At 39.0% G+C, this 24,700-nt stretch overlaps 1 protein-coding gene across 1 annotated transcript in view; it reads left to right on the top strand.

Moving 5' to 3' along the window:
- Positions 1-9,726: 9,726 nt before the first annotated feature.
- Positions 9,727-24,700, top strand: part of VSNL1 (visinin like 1) — a 100,521-nt gene continuing 85,547 nt past the window's right edge. Inside the window, exon 1 of the mRNA XM_036874085.1 lies at positions 9,727-9,975. The gene's annotated coding sequence lies outside the window, so the exon portion shown is untranslated. The remainder of the gene's footprint in view (positions 9,976-24,700) is intronic.

Genomic DNA, 24,700 nt, shown 5'->3' with positions numbered 1-24,700 from the left:
ATCTTTGGGCTGTATCTATTTGTGAATGACTCTGAAGGTTATAATGACAGTAACATGTCATTTGCTAAAGCTCAAATGTAAACCTTATATGACTATGAAGCTGGTGGCTGTAATTGATAACTAAATTAATAAATCTGGTCAAATGACCACCCAGTGTCTGCACCTCAACCTAGCTTTGTTGTGCTTATTTAATTTACTGTCTCACTTAATATTCTATAAATAGGCAATATGGTTTACTTTACCAACAAAGCAATTTTATCCTAGAGTGATATTCATATAATAGGGAGTCAGGAAGGTCTTAGGACACATCCCTCAGGAATGTTAAGGGTCTACATTATATTAAGAAGCAATACAATTAGGCTGTTATTTAGTCTTATTTTTTATCCAATCGAAAATCAACATGCTTGAACTTCTGATACTATATTACAATCTACACAATCAGAACCAATAAGGTCTATCGTCAATGAATGTTTCTAAAAACATTATATGTATTGTGAACTTAACATTGCTCTGAAAAGTAAAGTCTATTTAAAAAACATTATATTGGCAAAGTGTTATCTATATAAGTCTAATTTCAAAATATTGTTTAACACTACAGTGTTATTAATACTCAGTTTTATTAGAACATCTATAAACTAGCCTGAGAAATCTTAAACCAACTTGTACTAGGTCTAGCAGTGGTACTGTGATCACTGCCCCTAATCTGATTTTCATCAACGATGTATGAAAGGTCTCTAAGGAGATTATTTTAAATGAACTCAAAACCATGAATTTAATTTGGTTTTCAATTGGAAGAAACTGGCTCAATACTATCTTAGATGTAAATTAGCACTATTAACTTACTGCCTGGAATTTTGTGGATGGCCAATATCTTGAAGTTTTGAACTATAGAGCTCTACTTTTATAAATGAGGAAATCAAGGCATGAAGGGAACGTCAGTGATTTTGCCAAGTAGCAAAATTGGTTCTTGAATCACTACCTCTTAATTCAAAATCCAGTGATTTTTCACAGAAAAAAAAAAAGAGGGGGATGGGAGATGTCTATTTGTAGAAAAGAAAAATTTATCTTTCTATTATCTCAATGCCAGAATATTCTTTACTGTAGACCTATCTGCTGAATACTATATTCAAATGCAGTTATCCTCTCTATTAATTTCCTAGGGCTGCTTATAACAAGATACCACAGAATGGGTGACTTAAACAACAAAATTTTATTCTTTCACCTGTTCTGGAGGCCAGAAGTCTGAAATTAAGTTGTCCTAGGGTTGGTTCCTTCTGTGGGCTCTGAGGAAGAATCTGCTTCATGCCTCTCTTCTAGCTTCTGGTGGTTGCTAGAAATCCCTGCCATTCTTTGGCTTGTGCGTAACTCCAATCTCTGCCCCCAGAGTCACCTGACATTTTCTCTCTGTGTGTCTCTCTCTGTCTCTGTGTCTTTCCTCTTCTTATAAGGACACAGGTTATTTTGGATTTAGGGCCCACTCTAATCCATTATGACCCCATCTTAACCTGTAAAGAACTTATTTCTAAATAACGTCACAATCTGAGGTTTGGGATGGACATGAACTTTGAAGCGATACTATTCAACCCAGTACATCTTACCTAAATGGTGATAGGGGACAGTTATGAAAGATTTTTTTTCTATCCTGAGTTAACTTACCTTTCTTTGGCTTATAGATTTTTTAAAAAGTATTTCAACATTTTATGGAACATTAAAAAGGATTTTCGGGCTCCCCTGGTGGCGCAGTGGTTGAGAATCTGCCTGCCAATGCAGGGGAGACCGGTTCGAGCCCTGGTCTGGGAAGATCGCACATGCCGCAGAGCAACTAGGCCCGTGAGCCACAACTACTGAGCCTGCGTGTCTGGAGCCTGTGCTCCACAACAAGAGAGGCCACAATAGTGAGAGGCCCGCGCACCGCGATGAAGAGTAGCCCCCGCTTGCCGCAACTAGAGAAAGCCCTCGCACAGAAAACGAGACCCAACACAGCCAAAAATAAATAAATAAATAAATTTTTTTTTTTTTAAAAAAAGGATTTTCAATGTGTAATAATTACTAGCCTCTCAATAATTAACCAAACCTAAATAATTTCAAAATTATGACATGCATGTCCTGTGGATTCAAAATTCATCACATTGGATATGATGTACTAGTCATAAAATTTTAACCAAAAATAAAGAAATTGGAATTATATTTTGCCTTTCTACAAGAAAGTAGACCGAACTAACGGCTAGCCATATCTACCTGTCCTTTAAAGCTGGGTCTGAGAGAAGTTACCAGTACCCATTGAATAGTGAGAGAATCTAATGTAAATACAAACTCAACTCTGTTGGAAATTTTTAGATCAAATGGTGCTCACCAAGGAGGGATAAACAACAAAACAATACTGTACCTATACATTGAAAATGCAAAGCCAGGAAAGAGGACGCTGCCCTAGAAACTCATGGGAAAATTTTATTTCTAAAAAATAAGAAAGGGAAGAAAATTTTAGAAGACAGCTACTTTGCATCTTCAGAAAAGATAAAAGAAATGGCCCCTGGAACTAAAGCAGGGAGATAGCAAACTGAGATGAAGGCAGAAATGCTAAAGCTGAAAAAGAAAACATACGAAATGTATTAACAGAATTAAAATCTGTACTGGACATAAAAGAGCAGAATTAACACTACAGAAAACCAAATCAATGCTATGGAAATAAAAGATTCAACCCTCCACAGTACACAGAGAAAATGGTCAAAGCTAAACATGATGAGAAAAGTTTACACATTAAATTTTCTGGCTCATGGAGAAACTGACACAACTCTCTCCATGTCAAGTTCAAACTTCCAGGATTAAAAACCCAGTTGGCGTTCCTAGGTTCTAATGTCCAAACAAGCAACAGATAGTAGCCAAGGACCTGTTTCTTCAGACTAGAGGAGAGACCAGGGAGCTGTTTATTTGTGGCCTAGGCATATTCCTCCAAAAGTATCTACTACAGATCCCAAATATGAAAACAAAAAATTAGATGGATGGATGGATGGATAAATAGGCAGATAGACACAAATATGTATTTACATATAGATAAATTCATAATCATTAATTTAATTATTAATATTTTCTAAAGCGATTCAACCAACATGCATATATTTGAAACATGTTTTATTTATTAACTATGGATCATATTCCCTTTTAGCTGGGTTAGATACACATAAGAACCCTTAACAATCATTATTTTAGTCCCACAAACACTTTTTTAAAGGCAATATCCTAAGTGCTGCTTAAAAAATACTAAAATGAGCAAAACAGCTATTACTTTCCAGGAGTTTGCAAACAAATATATAATGAGAATAACAAGTGCACAATCAACTCTCCCAAATTCCTTTTCCCAAACTTAGGTGATTCCTAGTTTTACCATTCTCATGCCTTCTCTCTATACTTGCCCCTTGTCAATCGTATCTAGTCTCATGGCCTCAACCACTACCTGTATTAATAATTAATAGACAATTGCTATTACATAGTATCTTATGTTTAAATAGAGCTTCATAGTTTGTATTCTCATATATGCTATCTCAGTTAACCTTCACAACAACCCTGTAAACTGTCTGTTATGCGCTAGGAAATGAAAGATTCTTCTGTCTGGAGATAATATTTTAGCTGAATTTGATGGATTAATAGAAATCTTCCAGGCAAAGGAAAGAGAGTTTCCCAAGAAGAGTGAAGAAGCAAATGCAAAAGTACTGAGAAGTACAACTCCACAGTATGACGGAGCAAAGAAGAGTGAAAAGATGTAGCAGGAGATGAGGTTGGAAGGGTATGCAAGAGCTAGAAAATAAAGGGTCTTGTATGCTGTGCATTTTTATTTTTACTGTATAAAGTGAGAAACCACTTAATGGTTTTATTCAAGGGAGTGATGTGATTTTATTTTTTTTTCAATAGTTATGAGAATGAAAAAGAACAAGTCTCAGGAGTGAGATGACAAAAGGCTGAACTAATACAGTGGCAGTGAGGGATGAGTTTGAGAGACATTCAAAAAGTGGGATTTATAGGACTTAAGTAATGAGTTGATGGGGAATGAGAGAGATGGAGGAGCTGAAGGTGATACCCAAGGTTCTGATTTAGAGGACTGGGTTGGTAGGGGGCACCTTCAAAGCGCTAGGGTGCACAGGGAGATCAGTGGAGTTCGGGGGGTGGGGGGGAAGGGGAGATAAGTATTTTGTACACGTTGAACCTGAAATATCTGTAAGAAATTCACATGAAGATGTTCTGTAGGCAGTTGTAAATAAGGAACTGGACAGTAATGTCTGGATTTAAGATCATCAGTGGTCATTTTTTCTCTTCTTGAACACTCCCTCTTTAGGATGGTAAAATGGACTTCGAGGAGAAATATAGTAAGGACAGAAAAAAAAATGAGGGAGGCTTCTATTTCTGTTCTCCTTCAGGCAGTAGATGAAAAGGCAGGAATGCTGGGAAAGGTAGACTTTTATCTAAGCCTGTTTCCTTCCTGCTTCCCCCCACCCAAAAAATAAATAGATGCTCTGTGGTTAAGGCAGCCAAGTAGCAGTCTGCCACATAGTGGAAGATTCTGAATACGTGACTTAGGGTTTGAAGTTTTCTCAGGAGGAAATGGGAGATTATTGAAGAGAAATAAGATGATCACGGTATACACAACACTTGTCTTGCATAGGTATATTAGGTGGATAAAAAAGTAGTAATTTACAGAGGGAGATCACAGTATCATTTGGAATGGGGTAAAGAAAAAGGAGGAATTAAGGCCAATTGAAGAAGGCATTTGGAGATGTTACTAATACATATGTTGCGTCAGTTTCCTCCTCATCTGTAAAATGGATTATAATAGTACCTATCTCACACTTCATAGAGTTGTTATTAAATACAATATTGCATATAAAGTGCTCAGTACACTGCCTGACACAAAGTAGGTGCTCAATAGGTGTCTGATAAATGAATAATGAATGAGATCAAAAGAAATTCAGCCTGCAGGCACTACTGAACACCACTACTGGTTACCGAGCATTTTCTTTCTTTTTAAAAAATCAGTACAATCCACTCTCCTAGAGACTATGGTACAGGTGCTAAACTTACGTTCTGAAAAAAATCAAAGGTCATCAATGGTCACTCTTTCTCTTCTTGAACCTCCTTAGGATGGTAACATGAACTTTAAAGGAGGAATATGATAAGAACACTAAAAATTGAGAGAGCCAACTGTTTCTTCCCTCCTTCAGGCAGTAGGTAAAAATGTAAACTCCACTGTGAAAATACTTTGGTAAAGACTGTGGGTTTGTTTTTGTTGGTTGTCTCAGAGGGAGTGTAGAATTCATTATATTTATTTTTCCCTTAAATTATATGCTAAGATTCTCTGTTGAGTTTGAGTAAAAATTCAAAAGAAGTATAATAAGGAAAATAGAGATTGAAGGGAGAAACAAGTCATTAAGATCTGCTTTAGGCAGGAAGGGCTTTTGAAGACCCTTCAGGATCAGATGGTCTCCAAAGTACAGAAGTTCCAGAATATGAATCCATGATTATATTGGCAGTGGCTAGTCACACAACTAAAAAAGAGTACAGCCTAGCAAAAAGGACTACCTAAAAAGTCATCAAAGAAAAGGAACAGGGGTCATATATAGTCCAATTCTATCATAATTTCTTTTGTGTCATCACTAACAATAGTAGTGAAAATTTCCAACTTAAGACCACTGCTATAAACCTATAGGTTAGGCCCAAATGTAGGAGACATGGAATGAATGGAAAGAATGGAATAAAGCATTTTCTATTTTTAAATAGTCATAGCAAGTGCTGTAGATCACCTGTGCTTGCTATGACTATTTCTGAGATTCCAAGAAACTTCTGGAACCTCAAAACTCTGACTATAATTCATTCAGCAGGGACTTTAATTTTTATTGTGGATTGTTCAAATTTTAAGAGAAATTGGTGACACAGCAAAGAATGATCTTTCAAGCTGACTTTAGATTCAATCATGGATTACAGAGATAAATCAGGAGTGGGCTGGGTGAAATGATCAACTGAGTCCATTGAAACTAGGGCTTTTAATCCCTCTTCTGTGTAGAGAGGCATGGAACGCTCCCTCTAATTGCATGTGAATCACTCCTTCATGGTCTTGCATTTTTCCACTTATTTTAGGAAAAAAAAAACATGTAGAAAGAGTACAGACATATACAATGAAACACTTTATGTGTCAGAAAAACTGCTGTACAGTTTTATTCTAGGTGATAACTTCCTGTTTGAACTTCCTGTTTGTCTTTAGGGAAATTATTTTATTTTGTTGGTCTACCCATATATTTTTAAAAATAAGATTAAAAAATCAGGATAAACATAATTATCTTACATAATGCCTCTCCTCTGTAATGATTAATACCCTTAACATTTTGAAATAAAGGCACTTTACTCATACAAGAAAATTACTATCATTATTCTTTATGAATTTAAATGAGTATAAATCCATTTTTCCAATTCCTGTGTCTTTTCATTTTCTAATGTTGTGTTCCAAACACTTACTTTTTCTTCCAATTTCTTAAATGCCCTCATGCCTTAAGTTCCACCCTTCTTGGCTCATATATTTTATACAGAGCATGTCTAATAAATAATATTATCATGAGGTCACAGGGCCACAGGCTTAGACCTGTTATATCACTGGCCATTTGCACTTTTACTGCCATTCTCAGTTTTCAACTTGTCTATGCCACAAATAAAGTGGATGGCAATATTAAATGAAGTTGTGTACACCTGAAAAATCGTCCTTGGTTTTATTTTGTTTGTTTGAATCTAGGAAGGAGTGAGGTGGAAGTAAGGCTACTTCAGAAAATAATATAATTTGTAACTGAGGAAAGGAAAATGGCTTCTCAGTTGTTTCCGGGCAAGTGAGGCTTCTACCAAGTACTCCAGAAAAAACAAACAACCCTCTCCCTAAAGCACCTTTCTCCCCTTCCCTCCTCCTGCCCCCGACGTACCGCCTCTCTCTCTCCCCAAAATCTCCAGGATGTGAAAGCTGACACCGCGGGCGGTCCGCAGTGCTGGCGACTTGGCTTCAAGTTATGCGACAACTGCTGCAGCTGATAGCTCCTTTACTCAACACGGTGCAGTGACCCAGTCCCTCTACCCCAGGGCAGCGCATCTCTGCTCTTCTGTAATTACATCTGGAAATGACTGAAAAAGGGAAGAAACACAGGGCTCCCTCATTTTTTAGTGTCCCTACCACAGCCCTCTTTTAAAGATCATTCTACCATCCTATAGAGGGGACCTGCTTTCTGTAATTTAAATGATAATTATCCCTTCGATGTTTTTAGGATGGGCTTCCCTACTGTGACTTCGTGTTGCATATATAAAACGCATCACACACACACACAATTTTTTAACAACAAATGAGCTTAAAGAGATAAAGCTGCACAATTGCTGGAGATTAAAAGATAAGATATCGCCAAAAAACGCTTCAGTGCAAATAGAACTAACAAGCAAAATCTTCTTGCCCAATGAGACAAAGCTGCTTCACAAAAGCGCACGCTTCTCAATCAAATCTCCCCTACAGCACAACACGGTCTAAAGTATCAGTGTTCAGTTTTCCCTACACACAAGTTGTCAGTAAGTCATCAACGACCTAACATTGCCACGAAAGAGACCTCCAGGGCGCGATAAACAAGTACATCTCCTCGAAGCAAAGAAATGGCATCATGACCCCTACGGTTGATGCGGTTTGCAGCGCGGAGACTGTTCTCCGGAGAGAAACCAGAGAGCACAGCGTAAAATGCTAGAGTAGGGGAAATCGACAAAAGACTGGAAATCACTTTGAAAGCTTTGGAGGTTGTGTCCGTGACCAAACAAAGCGACTTATCGAGAACTGACTTTTGCCCCCACCCTCATCCCGAGAAACAGAAAGAATCGGGCCGGGCGAGCCCCGCTGCGCAGTGCGTATCGCGGCCGGGGAGCGCAGCGCTGGCGCCCGCCAGATTCACAACCTGCTCGGCTGCCGCAGCACGCCGGGGCCGCGCGCCCTGCTCCGCGCGAATCCACGCTCCGGGTTTCCGCGGTCACCGGCACCGCGCGGAAGAGCCCTGCCGGGAGGGTACCTCGGAGAGCCTTGTCCGGGGAGTCCCGGGAGCGCTCTCACGCTCTGCGCCACCTGCCCGAGGCGTCTGGCCCAGGGGCGCGCGTTCCTGACCTGTGGGCCGTCCAGGTTGGCTTTGAGCTCGAGGCAGCGGCTTAGGCGTCACCGCCAGAGACCCTCACCGAACACTAACCTTCCAACGCCTGAGAGTTGTCCGGCGGAGTTTCTCTTGATCTTTGCTTAAGTAGCCTCAGGTTCTTCCAAGCTGGACGCCCCCTACTAGCAGTCAGGGGTAGACTCCCTCCTAGCAATGGAGATTTGTCTGTCTCGACCCCTTTGGCCACGGGAGATACTCATGGTGTCCTCAGAACCGAAAACGGCAGTTTTCCTGGACGTGATAAGGTATTTGAAGGCACTCTGCAAATCGTAAAACTCTCTGCTTAAAGAGAAAGTCGATCTTCACTGCGCCTCCAGAATTTCCCTCTCTTGAAAATTCCCACCTGAATGTAAACCTCAAGAGGGATTTTGTTCGCTGCCTTTATCCCCAAGGCACTGAAAAGTGCCTAAAGTCAGTAGGCAGGTGGTCAGTGAATAATTGTTGAAATAAGCGAATGTACAAACAACACACTTGAGGAAACTGATCAGGTTGGGAACATGTAAGAATTCTTGCTTTCCTGGTAGGCAAGCCACCAAACATTTACTGGGCACTACTCCTTGCCAAGTCTTCCAGGCTTTGGCTAGGACAGTCAGGATCCGGGGAGGGCTGGCAAATGTACGTGTCCTTCAAGGACACAGAAAGGGTCTTTATAAAATGGCTTAGTCCAATCCCTCAACCCTGGATTCCGAGGAAGTTTCATTCCCTCCCCTTCACTATCCCCTCCCCAGCCCCACCCAAAGCACATTCAATAAAATATATTTAGTGCATAAACAAGGCGCTTATTATTGAACGTTGGTTGATGATTAGCGTGATTTGCCCAAGGTCGCCCAGGACAAGAAGCTTCAGAGCCAGCTCCCTTCAACACACATTTCTCCAACGCCGTTCTGGACCAGGACCCTCCTGAGTAGTGGGGTACTAGAAGGCCTGGCTCCCTGTACTCCCAGTATAAGACCCTCGGAAGAAATGGCCCACACAAAGTGCCCACCATAAGAGTTTCCTCGACAGTGAGCCGGGAAGACACGCTCACAGCTTGCTGGGAACTCTTCTTTCAGAGAAAGGAATTTCTGCAGTTTTCTCCTTCACCTTGCAGCCCGACACAGAGTGGGCCCGGGGCCCTCTAGGCATGAGGGTGGCGGGAAAAGCAGGCTCCACCTGTCCCAGCTCTGGCCTCATCCTTCCCCACCAGACGGGGTAACCGCGGGGCGTGGCGAGCCCAGCCCGCTCTGCCAGTCCAGGTGAAGGTTGCTCGAGTGGCCAGGCTCCCTTTTCTTAGCTACTTTCCTTTTGAGTTTCTGCTAAAATCTGGAGACATGGAATCCACTCTCGGAAACTCCGAGCCCCTCCCACTGAGCATGCGCCAATGCCTGGCTGCTTTTGGTCACGGCGCCAGATCTCTCCAAGCTGGGCTGCGGAGCCCGGAGGAGGAGGGAGGAGGGAGGGGGGAGGAGGAAGGAGGGGAAAGGGGAGGGGGTGCCTGGAGAGGCGGCGGCTCCAGCGCCTGCGCATCCGGCTCCAGGGACCTTAGGTTTTCTATGGGATTCCCAATCTGCAGCAGAGACTTACCGGAGCGTGCTGCAGCGACTGCTGGGCTTGCAAGGCGCGATCCAAGAGGGATTTAAGCACTCTAGAGCTCCACAGAAAAAAAGAGCGTGAGAGAACCATACACGGAAACGGCTTAAACCGTTTATCCGAATTAAATATATATACATATATTTATTTACAAAGAACTGTTGAGTTTTATCATTTTCGCTAAGTGACCGTGAGCAGCGCTATAACAGTAAGTGGAAAATACAATCTTCGTTGCATTTCTGCATGTGTAGTGCAGCCAGTTGTCTGGGAGATGCTTTGACTATTGTCACTTACTTTGCTTTGCATAGATATATCTAAATGCACGGTGACAATTGCTTTGGTTAATGCTGGTGATCTGAACGTACTGTTAGTCCATGAGGGACCTTTTGGAATAACGGGGGTGGGGGGAAGGGGGAATGTTTATATGCAGCGTGTTTGGGGGATTGTCTTAGGCTAGACTTAAGATAGGTGAAACAGAGGTGCTTTTAAAGTTTGTCTATAAGTAGGCAGATTTCCTTACACAGATTTAAGTAGCTAATTGACCGACTGTGAAGTTTTCCGGTTGCTGATAAAACTATTGAGCGGTTGCAGTCAAGTACCAACCTGTCTTCCGTGGGGCTGGTGCACCATTTTTCTCACCGTGGAAGAGCAGCGAACGTGTTTGCTAAGTAAAACTGAGTGGACGAGATGGTGTGGAAACCAGGGTTGGTTTCCAAGTGGGATGTTAGTGTTTAGAACCACAGAGCTAGGCGCTAGAAGCACATTTCTCTGTTAGTATTTAGAAATGAGTAGATAATTGTTCGGTTTTGATTTTTCATCACGATGGTGAATGGGCAAAAAAAGGAAAAGATGTTCAACCGCCCTGTCAGCCCGGTCTGTTCTGAACAGAGTCTGAGACTCAGAGCCTCTGAATGGGGATTGTCAGACCCAAACTAGTTACCTGCCTTTGCATCCTGTATTCGCATTCCGGAATGCAGGGATGAAAAATGTAAACCCAGATGTTTTACCTTTGGTAGTGTTTCTTTAAAGGAGAAAAGGTCGTTCTGTGTTTTGAGTTAAAATGGGTTGTTCCTTGCCCAGAAACGGAAGAAGGGTCTTTGCAAGGTCAAACCCCCGTGGAAATCAGGGGCTCTGGTGAATTGGGGGAGGGGGCAGGAAATGGCGATGCTCCCTGTGGGTGCTCAGCGCTGCTCGGATCAGTGCCCTGTGAGATGCCAGGGTGGGAATCCATTTTTCTAGAGTTGCCCTCCTGGCCATATTTTGGAGACTGAAATGAAATGGAAATGCTAGTGGGTGTAGTTAAAACAAGTGTATGCTATCTGTGTGTCATAGCCCACTTGAAGACAGGAAGAGCAAGGGAGCTGTGTTTCTACGTATTAATTTTTTCAATCTAAAGGAATTTCACGTTGAGACAAATTAAAAATGAAACTCTTGGGAAGACACATTTTATCCTCACTGCCATTTAAACTGCCTACATGTGTGTGTTGTGGCTGGTGAGGGGGGGAGGGGCGTCCTGCTTCATTGAACACCTCACTCATGAGTATACTCTCATTAAACCTGGGTGTTAATAACCCCAGAAAATGCTGCACTGAAGCAGGCTGGCAGAAGGGCATGAGGCAGGCAGACAAGAGAAGAGCATGGCCAGTGTGTTCTGGATTTCCATGGAAAAAGTAGATCCAGTTTCTGGGATGAAATGAAATAAATTTTGCCCCAGATAGGATAGATCATTATAGGACTTTTGGCTCTTTAGTCAGTCCGACTATCTGGAACCCTTTGAAGGAATTTATAATTTATTTAAGTGGATGAAATTTGAAATAGAAAATTCGAGAATATCCTCTCCTTGGAAACCCAAAGTGTAAATCATACTGCCTTCTCTGGCCCTCCCTTCTTTACTCCAGGGCAGAAGAACCAATCATTTGTCATAATTGAGCCATACTCCTCGTCAACCCTGAAAGTTGGAATCAGTTCCCCGAATGGTGCGGGTGTAGCACTGCATTGATAAATGGGTGGTGGAGAAAGAAGGGGAAACCTGGTGTGAAAGCTCATAGATGTTTGCTCTCAGATACCCTGCTTCATAGGCTGACAGTTATAGAGGAAAACATTGGGCAGAGACCTTCGAAAGCATCTAATCCAAACCCGTTGTTTTACAGATGAGAAAATTGAGGCTCAGAGCCATGGAGCTAGGGGAAAGTCAATTAACTTCTAGTCTATGGAATAAAGAATTAAAAAGTATTGTTGAGTGGAGGTGTTCCCTTCTCTCTGCACTTACAGCGTCCTCAGTGACGTAAATAATTGCCTGCTCCCCAGCACATCTCTCGAGAGAGTCCCAGGGTTCCTTTTCATACCATTGCATCTCTCTTCTCTGCCTTTTTTTTTTTTGGTAAGGTCTCTATCTCTTTTTTTCTATTGTCCCTCACTTCTGATATACCCACCTCATTAGATGTTTAGTCTGGGCTTCCTAGCTTCTCAGTCCATTTCTTTAGAATCCTTCAAGTTTTTGGAGAGAACTGGCAAACCAGTTGGAATCTTCAGCTCCTGTTTGCAAACTGTCCAGGCCCATCTGTATCCCCTCTCTGCTCTATTCCCCAGAATCCTTTAAGGAATCCAGCCTTCTGAGACACTGCAGGTGCCTTCCCTCTTTTCTACCTGTCTCACCTCCTCCAGCACTGCTGCAGCTACAGGCACTGGGACCTAGTGGAGTGAGGAAGCTGCAGTGTAAACACACAGCAGGCTCTGCCAGCTCTCCTTTGGCTCCTAGAAGGCAGAACCCAAATCCAAGCTGTCTGTCTCCAGCCTTCATGGAAATCCTCCAGATGAAGCCACCTGCAGAGAAAGGGGCTGGGGGCTGGGCGAGAAGACTGAAGGAAGACGCCTGAATCATTCTACCTGAAGCAGGCGCTATAGAGGAGAGCAGTGCAGCTTTTTAAAACCTTTAGAGCTTTTAAAGTGCCCTCTTGCTGGACGGGGACTGCAAAGCAGGCAATAATACCTGCCTAATTGGCCCTTCTCTTTCCTTCTTTTTTTCTCCTTTCTGTTCATTTGCTTTCTCTATTTCTCTCTCATTTTCTCCCTTCCATAAAAATTTCCTGAGTGCCTGTGCAATAAAGCTCTAGGCCTTTTAAAGATAATCCAGTCATTTCTGTCCCTTCTCCAAGGTACTCAGAAAGAGACTGAAACTATCACAAATGTCCCCTTTGGGGAAATGCCAGGAATTCTTACCTGAAAAAGCTGAGACATTAGTGGAGGCTTGAGAAAGACAAAGTCTGCGTCTCTTCCTCATTTGAGAGATAAGCTAAATACACTTGGAAATTGTTGAGGAAGCTAAGGAAACAAGGTGGTGAGTTTCTCAACACGTTCCACAATCAACAATTTAATTTAACCACTTCCCTCACGGTAAACCTTTACTGAATTGGGATGAGCTCTGTCCCATAGAGTCTGTCCCTAACAGATGCTCTTGGGTCAGATGTCACCTGGTCTTGCTACCCTGTTCTGAAAACAGGCATGTCCAAGCTATTGTGAACACCACATAGCTTCTGCAGATATCAGAGACTTGTAGCTGCTAAGCGTCCGGCTTTGATTTGCTGTGCCATGAATCTCATTCTGTAATAGGATAGCAGGGTTAGAAATGTTGTCCTGGGCAAGCTATAGGTTTTCTATTTAGGTTGCATATAGGTATGGATTCCAAACATTGCTGAGGAGCTCCCTGTGGAATTTCATAGAATGACAGTATAATATCAATGTGAAATGTGTGGTTTCCTAATTCGCAAGAGCAAAATATATTTAATGTCGTTCTAAACGTCTTTTTCTTTGTATGAAGTAATTTTTATGCTCCTACGATTAGTGATTATTTAGGAAGATAGGAAGGTTCTTCTTATCGAGGGGATCACATTCAGTTAATCTAAGGTTGAAATTGACAGTGTCCATCTCAGTTGCATTTAGTAGATATAAATATATTAATTTTCTAAAGTATCAAATGATGCAGAGATAAATTAATAAATGAGCGATATTTCTACTATCCCAGTGGTTAATTCACGTAATTTATAGAGTATATGAACTGGATGGGATCCATATAAATTACCTAATCCATCCCTTCAGCACGTAGAAAATATAGTAGAGTAAGGAACATTTTTATCTTAAAGACATATCTGTAAAGTGAAAGCACATTTCACAAGGGCAGAGATTTTAATGATCTTTTTCATATTTCCACAATATCTATACAATGTCTTTTATAGTAGATACTCTGTAATATTTCTCAATTAAATATTTGTTCTCATAAGAATCAGTTACATGTAACTTGTTAATTATGTCAAGAAATTAAATCATTTATACTAAAAGCATGCACAGAATTAGAATTGCTTTAAATATCTTTATGTTACTAACAGGAAAATCTAGACTAAAAGTTATTTTATAATTTACTTTGAGTAAAGACATAAAAGCACTATATTAATACCTTTAAGCATGCTTTTTAATCCACTTACAGAGTAGACTCCCTTTTATTTCTTAATAAGTAAAAATGTATATTATTTTTACCTGTTTATAAGAATTGATATCAATATGTAAATCTAGACTATGGTAGATATGTGTACCAATTATTTAGATCATGGGTCTCATGAGCTGTGGAATTATTTTAACATGTTCACATTGTGAAGGGACCATAACACTGGATTTCTCATTTACAGTTTGTTTCTAAAGACAGCTTATGCTCTTTTAAGTGAATCAAAATAGTTTGAGTTGCTTCCAGCTTCATTCATTGAGAACTCCACAAATGGGATCTTGGGGGTGCTTTAGAAACTGCTTAATGAATGAAACAGAAATGGAATAGCAAATTACTGAAGAATCTTCAAAGAGCTTTGACACTTTAATAATAAGGTGTCTGTGAATACATTAAAGAGATGTTCTATACCCTTATCAGCTAACTTAAAGCATGCAAGTCAGATAATTTGTCCATGAATCTTCTATTTTCTCTGGATTTCTCCACTGCCTTCCTTTACTGCAGTTCTAACACAGATGACCTGCTGTGTAGCCATCAATTGTTTTTTGGGGTTTTTTTAAGACAATGCACTGCATTTCTAACCATTTGTTGTATTATTTTCAGGTGAACAACCTATTTCCTTTTGTTCTAAATTACAATTAAGACTTGGAGTACTCTCAATCGCCAAGTGGCCTTCAAGCTCAATATATCTAATGCAATAATTGCTGAACTTTTTATAGAAAGAAGGGCTCTCTTAATTGAAAAGATTTCATTTTTTTGAAGTATTGCTCATAAAAGGCAAAGTGTTAACAAATCAGTTAAATTTACTTGCAATTATTATAGATCTATAGAATGAATACTATTTTTCTTTATTCTTGCTCGAATAGGGATTTTTCTGAAAAAGAAATCTGTCACTTTAAGTGTATTTTTTTCTCCTTTCTTTGGATCTTGTTTATTATCTCTTGGGCTCTGAAACTTTTGAAGAGCTGAATGTAAATAGATTTTTTGCAAATTTTTAACATGTTAAATGTGCTTCGTAGCCTCGGTAAATTTTTTCCAATGTGAACAACTAGATACTAATATTTCTGTTGTTTCATACTTTAGAATGTTTATTGCATTTGAAGCCTTCTTAGAATAGTAGATTCTGGTGCTGCTGGAGTCTGGTGTTTTACATTTTGCCTTGGCTTTATTAATTTGTGATTAGCATGTTTATTTCTGATTTCTTGAAACCCAATCTTAAATTGAGTGAAATTTCCCATTGGAGGCCCATTAAGCATTATCAATAAAGTTGACATGTTTACTAATATAATATTTTATTTTTAATGTATGAAATAGTGCTGTACAAGTCTGATTTTCAATTAGCAACTTCTGGATTTCTTTGGCTTTTGACGTTATCAGTTAATGAAAGACTATCAATTTTGTTTATTCCAGAAGTTCAAGTGTTTCTTAAATTTATACATAAGGTGCTTGGTGTTTGCTTTCTTACTCATATGGGAAATTTTATGAAAAATAAAAAAGAAATTGTGAAATAAGTTTAAATTCTAAACAAAATTGTTAGTTTTTCTTTTAAATGTTTATAAAGGTATTTATTCCTCAGAGTGAGGTGAAAACCATCCATTCAGTCTTCCCCCATTTTTAGTTAGTAAATGGAAAAATTCCTCAACCCTCACGAAGTTTGCAGTTGACCCAAAAGAAACTATAGGAGGAAATGTAAAACAAGAGTTTTCAAGCTAGATACATTTAGATAAAAATCCCCAGTTCCACAGTTTATTAGTTCTGTGACCTTGAATACGTTGTTTAACCTCTTAGCCTCAGTTTCCATTTAAAATAGTAATTCACAGGATTCTTTTTTTTTTTTTTAACATCTTTATTGAAGTATAATTGCTTCACAGTGGTGTGTTAGTTTCTGCTTTATAACAAAGTGAATCAGCTACACATATACACACGTTCCCATATCTCCTCCCTCCCGCATCTCCCTCCCTCCCACCCTCCCCATCCCACCCCCCCAGGCGGTCACAAAGCACAGAGCTGATCTCCCTGTGCTATGCGGCTGCTTCCCACTAGCTATCTATTTTACATTTGGTAGTGTATATATGTCCATGACACTCTCTCACCCTGTCACATCTCACCCCTCCCCCTCCCCACATCCTCAAGTCCGTTCTCACAGGATTCTTGAACAGAGAACAGAAGACTATGTATTAAAGGATATAATATAATGCCTCATTATTGAAAGTGTGCAATTAATGATAGTCATTGTCATAACTGTCATTCCTTTCATCAGAAATCAATGGTTCATAAACCACTTTAGTCTCTGAGCTGTAGTAATTCCACTCATAATGGAACCTCTGAATAAGGAATTGAGCTATGACCAGTGAACAGTTAATAGTGCTTAACCTACCTTGTAAAACAAATATTAAGTAAGTGTGCCAAGCACTGTGTAGTCACTGTGGAATCAGCATTAAATAAAATACAATGTCAGCCTTCAAGGAATTTATTCCTAATGAGGAAGATAAGTACAGTTCAGTACGTCAAGTGAAATAAAAATGTGGTATAGATGCATAGAGGAAAAAATTTCTAGAAGAAGTACCTACACTGAGACCTCAAACTTCCCATTTCTCTCATTCTTTCTTTAAATGCATCCCATTTCCATTATACCTTTTCTTTACCATCATCTCCCTACCATATAATAGCAGCATATAATTAGACACAAGAGAATATGGAACTAAGAGGACATTTTTAAGCTTGTTTCCTTATTGAATACATTTTAAGGTCATCTATTAATTATTTTCCAATGTAGCTAAATAATGTGGCCCTTGCCTCCCACCCAAGCCTCCAGTGGGTCACTGAAACTCAGTGAAATATTTCAAGAGCCTTGCCTTTGGTTTAAATATTATACGATGATACTTCTATCCTTTAATACCTTCCAAAAGAGAGATTTCTGTCTGATACTCTCTGCTCACCTCCTTTATTACTCCAACTAATTTCATGACTAATCTTTCAAATGTATCTGTGGGAGGACTCATATGATCATACCATCTACTCCTTCATTTTTTTCTCCTAGGGCTTTTATGATAAGGAAAATATACCTCCTAATCCCTTTTTCCCACTGAACTGAAAACGTGTTTCCAACCCCTATACACATACACACACACACAAATCCAAAATGGCCTTACTGTCTTTAGATCTTCTAAGAGCCTTTTCACTTCTCCTCAGCTTTTTCCTCCCTTCTCCCCCTATTTCCTGCCCCACTTACTAAGGAATTTCAAGTATATTTCTTATCTGGAGTTAAAAAGGAGCATCCTTTTCTCCTTTTGAAGTCTACAAAAGTTGCACCTAAATTCTGACGCTATTTTGTATAGTAGGAGTATTGGATGATTCACAGAATTGGGTAGGACTTTTGATTCTAATTAATTTGGGGGGCTTTTTTTCTCACTTGTGAAATGGGATCATATATTTACCTTATAGGAATCTTTATATATATATATATATATATATATATATATATATATATATATATATGGTGTCCTCAAGATATATATATATATATATATATATGTATATCCATACCACCTAAAAGAGCTTAGTACATAGTAAATAATTCTTCCTCCCCCTTCGGACCTCTACCTTCCCTCCTGCATTTCACCATTTCTCCTAGCAGAACACTTAGGTGTTCTGCTCTTTCCAGGTATATTTGTCCTAATTTGCTGGTGGTTAAATAATAGCTAATACACACATATCCCAGGTAGCCTGGTGAGTGTGGTCCTAGAGAAGGTATACTGACTGAATCAATGCCTTAGCATAGACCCGTGTTCCTGCATCTGTTTGGAAAAGTGCTCCATTCATTTAAGACATGCCTCCTACTAAAGTTCCCAGAGCTTCTATTGACTAATGTTCAGTTAATGAACAATCCGTCCCCATCCAGTGATTTATAATGCTCTTCATAAATTATGTCGGAGGATATCTGCCAACCTTTAATTATCTTCCAACCTTTATCCTCTCCTTCCTTTACCTTTTTTGGAGGTGCCCTGAGTGCGTTTGAAACATTCTGATGACATCCTTACTTCACTTCTTTGTGTCAGGTCTAGCATTATCAAACTTACATATTTTTGGTCCATCAGATGTCCATCAGATAACATCAAATAAATGGCAGAAAGGGAATCCTTAGTGGAGCACACAATACTATTACAGAGCATGTTCGAGGCAGGGTTGGCCTCTCAGAGCCTTTGTTTGTTGACCATTTGTAGAAGTGTGCACTAATGCATGTTGGCCAAGAGCAGAGAACGGCTCTCAAAGCAAGGGTGAGGGAGAGGTGCAGCTACATACAGATACATACCTACCTACATACATACATACACATATACATGATAGGCACACAATAAGCTCAATATACTGTCATAGATTGTTTTACATTTTAAGCAAAATATTTAAGAGCAAATAGCTTTATAACAAATCAGCGCTTTTGAGATGGCATTAAAAGGAAGCCCTTTTGAAAGTTTTCTCATTCTAGGTGAAGTGGCAGGGTTGAAAGGGAAGGTGGTTTAAATTTGGTGGTAAGGACATTTTAGACTTTGTTTCTTTAAAGAAATATTTCCAAGACACTGATAGTTATTTCCCCTCAAAGAGTTTTGTGGAAACGTTTTTCGAGGTAAATAGTGCTTCCTACACCCCACTCTTAAATATTTTCAGTGCATATTTTCATATTAATAATAAATCTGAGTGGTCCTGTTGTAAAGACCCGGTATCTGCTTACTTTGCTTAATCTTATGTTTCCAAACCTGTTTGCACAGAGAACTTATGTTGAAATATGCTTGTTACCATCTTATTGTAGTTCTGAAGAACCCAGTCAGAAAAGAAGGACAAAAAGTGAACTATGTAATGGAAAGTACATTAAGACCAGGAGTCATTAATTGTATGTTTTAGGCATCACAGCCATGTTTTAGGTATCGTAAGTGTGAAGTCCTGGAAAAGTTACTTTACTTTTCTGAGTTTTAGTTTTGTCATGTGAAAATAGATATGAGATTGCCTACCCTCTCTAGTTAGGAGTTATTGTGAGATTGATATGACTTTGAACTTACTCTGTAGATTGTATAGTGCCATGTAATGGTAAGAAATTTATAATTATTATTCAACTTTAGAATTTTAGTTTATCTTTTATTTTAAAAGATAATTTAAGAATCAAAGTACTGATCTGGTGCAAATTATTGCATTGAGGTATGTCTGCCAAAATAAGTCCCCTGTCCTCCCCCACCTCAGCTCCTAGGATAGAATAACAAATATATGATAACTGTAACCAGGTTTTCACACAGTTAAACTGAAAACGTGATTTCGAAATAAAATAATTCTGGAGGGAAAACCTAAATTATTTAAGATTTGAGATACATCTATATCTTTTATATTTTTCTCAGGATTTCTCATGTTGTAGTTGAGTCCATACCATTTTTCAGTGGAGTAAGCATGTCTCAATTTTCAGAGAGAGTCTAGTGGAAAGAATGGCAACCATGGCATGCCCATGTGTTTGTTCCAGCAGGGAAGCTTTGGAAATAAGATTTTTATCCTAATGGGGTAAAGAGATCTATCAGAATAACTGGGCCTTCCATTCCTGGATTCAGCAGGTATATGTAGAACTGAACAATGTAAGGGCAGGGAAAACCGACGGAAGAAACAAAAGAGACCCACACGTGCATGTGTCCAAAGGGAATCCATTTTAGACAAGCCCCGTGCCTCTTAGTGCAGGCCAGCAGGGACAATGGCTTCTCCTCAGGGACAATGGAAATCATTTCTCATGAGTTTCCACAGCCCTGATGATCAAAATCTGATTCTTTCCTAGGAATCCTTCTCTAGTCATCCTAGCCTAGAGTTATCTCTCAGACTTCTTATCACATCTGGACTCATAGTCACTTGTATATGTGCCAGCTGTCCTATAAAACTGGAAGTTCCTTGAAAGGACATATGTCTGATAAATTTTTAGGTCCCTTTTAGAGAGGTGTGCCACTGGAGGGCAGTTGAATAGGAGTGGTAGCAAGTCAAGTGTACACTGCCCCATCAATAAGTTGTAAAGTTTGGAAATTTCTAATCAGGAGCTATTAAAGAGTTCACAAACACCCAGGATTATGAGAAGCAGCATCTGGGCATCTGACTCACAAAGGGTGTCAATGGCCACGTTACACCAGCAGCAGTCAAGTAAGACTTTGCCCATTTCCTATCTAACCTCCTTTTCTTGCCCACCTCCCTAGAGAAGCAGAGCAAAGGATGGAGGAGGGAAGCAAGCAGGATTAAAGAACAGATTACAATCTCTTCTCCACTGCTTAGTTCAAAATTGAGCTGAGAAAGGAGAGATCGGGTTGGATATATAGTGGAAATTTACATTTAAATTAGACTGAAATTTTTAATACCTTAGAAACAACCACTTTTCTGTTATCTGAAAAGATATAGATCAGCCCAAAATATCATCCTGGAAGGGGAAAGGGAGACACAGTAGAGCGTATTTGAGGCAGTGATGAGAAAATAAAGCTATATAGCTAACCCATTCAATAAACTGGTTATAAAAGGAAGAATACAAAATAGCATATGATTCATTCATAAAACAAGAGGTATAGGCCAGAATTGCTGGTGTAGGTATTAGAAAGAAGAAACTGGTGTGAACTGGAGTGGCAGAGGAAGGTGGTCTGGATCCAGGTCACCAGTGGTACAGGAGAAACTGGAAAAGAGACATTCTTCCAAAGAGGTGCTCTGTAGATGACCATGTACACAGAGGGCTTATATCATTCATCTCTGGCTCTTAACCAAGATCAGATTCATCTGAATATTGGAAGTTATCTCTAGGCTAAGTCAGGAGAGCAAGGAAATGAAAACAGAGATAATTTATACTTTGTAATAACATTAAATAGTAATGGTAATGGTGTAAAGCAGGGGTCCCCAACCCCCGGGCCACAGACTGGTACCGGTCTGTGGCCTGTTAGGAACTGGACCGCACAGCAGGAGGTGAGCGGCAGGTGAGCAAGGGAAGCTCCATCTGTATTTATAGCCGCTCCCCATCACTCGCATTACTGCCTGAGCTCCGCCTCCTGTCAGCATTATGGCGAGTTGTATAATTATTTCATTATATATTACAATGTAATAATAATAGAAATAAAGTGCAAAATAAATGTAATGCACTTGAATCATCCCAAAACCATCCCCATCCCTTGTCCGTAGAAAAATTGTCTTCCACGAAACCGGTCCCTGGTGCCAAAAAGATTGGGGACCACTGGTGTAAAGAATTTAGAGTGTATAGGGCACTGTGTTGGATATTTACACATATCACTTCAATGAATCCACATTACAGCTCTGCAAGGTAAGTGTCTGCAAGGTAAGCTTCATTTTATGACTGAGAAGCTGTGTCTCAGAAAGTAATTTGTTCAAGGTCACACAGCTACTATGTGATAAAGGTGTTATTTAAACCCAGGACTCTCTCTACCTTTCTACACAGGCTTTTTTTCCCTCTTTTTAAAAACTTTTTGATTATGGAAAGCATACACATTTGAAGAGAATGATGTAATAATGCCCATGTACCCATCACCCAGCTTTAACCATTATTAAAGTCACTTTGCTTCACTTCTGTACCCATCCTTCCCCCTCCAGTGGTTTAGTTTGAACAAATTAAGACACTATATCATTGCATCTATAAATATTTCTATATGTATCTATAAGGACTCTTTAAAACATGTCCACAATACTGTTATATACCCCCCAAATTATTTAATATCATCAAATATCTAGTCAATGTTCAAGCTCATAAGTATTGTTATAGTTTTTCTGAATCAGGATCCAAATAAGGTCTACACATCCCAGTTGGCTAGTAGACAACATCCTGTTTTGTATAAGACATTTATATAAGACATGTTTCTCACTAGAGGGAAGTATGGTATGGATAAAAGAGACATGACTTCAAAGATGAGGCTACTTGCTCTGAACAAGTTATCTAACTTTTGGAAAACAAGAATTATATTCCTGAGATTAATTGCAAGGATTAATAACATAATGTCTATGAAAGCACTTAGAACAGCCTCTGGCATATACAAGGATTTTAGTGAATTTTAGTTTCCTTTCTTAAAAGAATTTAAAGGAGAAAAAAATGGTATACTAGGCCAAAAAGCTTAAGGAAACTTCTTGGAGTACTTTGGTTACTGATCCTTTGAGATCACTCCCATTTTGTTTCTGGATTGAAATTTGACCACAGTTGTGCCAGAGTGGCTAGTGGTTAATAGCTCTGAATCCTCCCCACTGACATGTTCTGTATGGTTTCCCACATCAAAAGGAAGGAAATTTGTGATTTTAAAATGATCTCAAGTTCAGAAAAATGATTGTAAGATCTATATTGAATGTAAATTATAACCTGTCTCACAAAATTGTTGTGAAAACCAGAGGTAATACATATTAAATGCCTAGCAGAAACCTACCATTTAATTGACAATCAATTTTTAATAATAAAGTAGTATTTGCTATTCTCAAAGAGCTTTTAATTTAAATTGAGAAATTAAATGAATTCATAATCAAGAAGTATAGAACTAAGTACAACTGACAGGCCACCTCCTGAATTGGGTACATCTAAACCATTTGTGAAGTTAATGGGTACTTTATTCTAGAACATGGATGTTTGAACTCAGAACATTGTATTTATAAAGGCTCATAGCCCAATGACAATAGCGTAATGTTCTTGTAGTGCTTATGCCTGCTTATTTAGAATACGTAAAGTGAGCAGTTTCTTCTATGTTATGTGGGAACCATTTCTTAAAATGCCAACCAGAGGTTGCTGGTAAAGAGTACTCAGATTTTTGTAATAGGTCTATAAGGCTATACACCTGTGAAATGAAACTCACTGGGAGGTAATACAATAGAAGGAAGGCTAAAAATTCATACAGCATTCCAGCTAGCTTCTCCAAATTGTTATTTGTTATTGGTTCCTATAGTAGATAATCAAGAATCACGTTATTTCTCTGAATTTGAATCTAACTTGGACACCACTGATTGTTAACATGGTGATTGAGTCTGCCTCATTATAACAATGAGAATATTCCAGTTTTGTGGTTGTCTAGGATTAGATATGAGTGTAGAATTTTTCTTTTTTAATTAAGTGAAGGAGAGATTGCTTTTTTCTTTCAAAAGACTTTTTTAATCTCATTTTAAAAACTCAGTTGACAAAACTGCAAAAACTAGAACTAAAGAGGGCTGCTGTTGGCATTCCAGGTAATTCATTGAACAAATACGGTACTTCAAGCCCCTATTCTTAATGACAGCTCTTAAGTGAGCTTCATTGAAAACCGGGAATTTGCTCTTTTTAAGTACTTTTTCTGAATAAAAAGAATAATATTTACTCATTGTAGAAAAATTAGAAAGCAAAACATAGAAAAAAATAGAATCAGAAAACAAAAGAAAAATCAGAGAAAAGAATAAAAATCACCTACAATCTATTATTTATAGGTTATATTGTCCTCCTTTATATTGTTTTCTAATTGAGACTACTCATTTCTTTAAAATTTGTATTCTACTTTTTTTCCTTAACACCACCCTTGCAATTAAAACTCTTCACAAATGTAATTTTAAGACATTACACTCCACCATATGCATAGACAAGGTTTACTTCACTATTCTCTTACTGTTACACATTTTAACTTTTTATATATCACTGAATGGAATATCTTTGTGCACAAAGTTCACTGCCATTTTAAGGATGGACTGGACAATGTCCTTGGTGTAGATTTCTGGGCATCACTAGCAGAGTGAGTAATTTCTTTGAACCCAGGCTTTGCTGCTTAGTGACAGAATGGGATTCTAGAGAAATAGTAGGCCTGAAGAGTCATAACGTTGAGTACTTTGCGGAAAATTCATTGAAACTAGTTTGTAGTTTTCGGAGCCTACTTTGTGAGCAGATAGCTGTATTCCTTTCAGAAGCTCTGAAAAGCCTCTTCTGATCAAGACCTACCTGCAATTCCCTGAAACTTCATCACGTCTGTCACTTGGTTTTGGAGCAGGAAACAGGAAAGAGAGCTGAATCTAGGCTAACATCCCAGAACGTTATCTTATACAGGTTTTAATAGCATACTTTGCCTTTATTATCAGATCTGTGCTCTGTCCACTTACTTCACCTTGTTGCTTTTAGTTCACTCTGTTGCATTTACATGAAGTACCATCTCTGTGTTTCATTATTCATTCACTCTTTCAACAAATACCTATTGAACATCAATTGTTTGCTTAGTACTAAATATACAGGGTGAACTAAAACAGCCATAATCTCTGCCCTCATGAAGATCAGAGTCTAGTTAGAGAAACAGATATTAAACAATTAATCACAAAATAGCATACAATTGCAAATAAGATTAAGTACCATGGAAGAAAAATACATGATGCTGTAAGAAAATGTAATAGGGAGACCTGTTGTGAGCTGCTTGAAGTAATAGATTCCAGGGAGATCCACTGAGATCTA

Source organism: Balaenoptera musculus, chromosome 13, assembly GCF_009873245.2.
Source record: "Balaenoptera musculus isolate JJ_BM4_2016_0621 chromosome 13, mBalMus1.pri.v3, whole genome shotgun sequence".
Taxonomy (NCBI): domain Eukaryota; kingdom Metazoa; phylum Chordata; class Mammalia; order Artiodactyla; family Balaenopteridae; genus Balaenoptera; species Balaenoptera musculus.
The sequence above is the reverse complement of the archived record's forward strand: the minus strand, read 5'-3'. Positions and strand labels throughout refer to the sequence as shown.